The sequence below is a fragment of the Chiloscyllium plagiosum genome, chromosome 40 (genome assembly GCF_004010195.1).
Source record: "Chiloscyllium plagiosum isolate BGI_BamShark_2017 chromosome 40, ASM401019v2, whole genome shotgun sequence".
NCBI classification, from domain to species: domain Eukaryota; kingdom Metazoa; phylum Chordata; class Chondrichthyes; order Orectolobiformes; family Hemiscylliidae; genus Chiloscyllium; species Chiloscyllium plagiosum.
Genome location: NC_057749.1, coordinates 26,032,861 through 26,034,164, shown reverse-complemented (window position 1 = coordinate 26,034,164; position 1,304 = coordinate 26,032,861).

Here is a 1,304-nt window from a genome sequence, read left to right as displayed (position 1 = left end):
TCTTCACTATCCTATCAACCTGTGACTCTACTTTCAAGGAGCTATGAACCTGCACTCCAAGGTCTCTTTATTCAGCAACACTCCCTAGGACCTTACCATTAAGTCTATAAGTCCTGCTAAGATTTGCTTTCCCAAAATGCAGCACCTAGCACTTATCTGAATTAAACTCCATCTGCTACTCCTCAGCTCATTGGCCCATCTGATCAAGATCCTGTTGTAATCTGAGGTAATCTTCTTTGCTGTCCAATACACCTCCAATTTTGGCGTCATTTGCAAACTTACTAACTATACCTATTAAGCTCACATCCAACTCACTTATATAAATGATGAAAAGTAGTGAACCCAGCACCGATCCTCATGGCATTCCACTGGTCACAGGCCTCCAGTCTGAAAAACATCCCTCCACCACTACATTTTTCCTTCTACCTTCGAGCCAGTTCTGTATCCAAATAGCTAGTTCTCCCTGTATTCCAATGAGATCTAACCTTGCTGACCAGTCTCCCATGGGGAACCTTGTCGAACGCCTTACTGAAGTCCATACAGATCACGTCCATCGCTCTGCCCTCATCAATCCTCTTTGTTACTTCTTCAAAAAACTCAATCAAGTTTGTGAGACATGATTTCCCCACGCACAAAGCCATGTTGACTATCCCTAATCAGTCCTTGACTTTCTAAATACATGTACATCCTGTCCCTCAGGATTCCCTCCAACAACTTGCCCACCATCAATGTCAGGCTCGATGGTCTATTGTTCCCTGGCTTGCCCTTACCACCTTTCTTAAACAGTGGCACTACATTAGCCAACCTCCAGTCTTTATGGCACCTCAACTGTGACTAGTGATGCTACAAATATCTCAGCAAGAGACCAAGCAATCACTTCCCTAGCTTCCCACAGAGTTCGAGGGTATACCTGATCTGGCCCTGGGGATTTACCCACTTTCATGCGTTTCAAGACATCCAGCACTTCCTCCTCTGTAATATGGACATTTTTCAAGATGTCACCAACTATTTCCTTACATTTTATATCTTCCATGTCCTTTTCCACAGTAAACACTGATGCAAAATACTCGTTTAGTATCTCACCCAACTCCTGCAGTTCCACACACAGGCCGCCTTGCTGATCTTTGAGGGGCCCTATTCTCTCCCTAGTTACCCTTTTGTCCTTAATGTGTTTGTAAAAACCCTTTGGATTCTCTTTAATTCTATTTGCCAAAGCTATCTCATGACCCCTTTTTTGCCCTCCTGATTTCCCTCTTTAGTATACTCCTACTGCCTTTATACTCTAAGGATTCACTTGATCTATC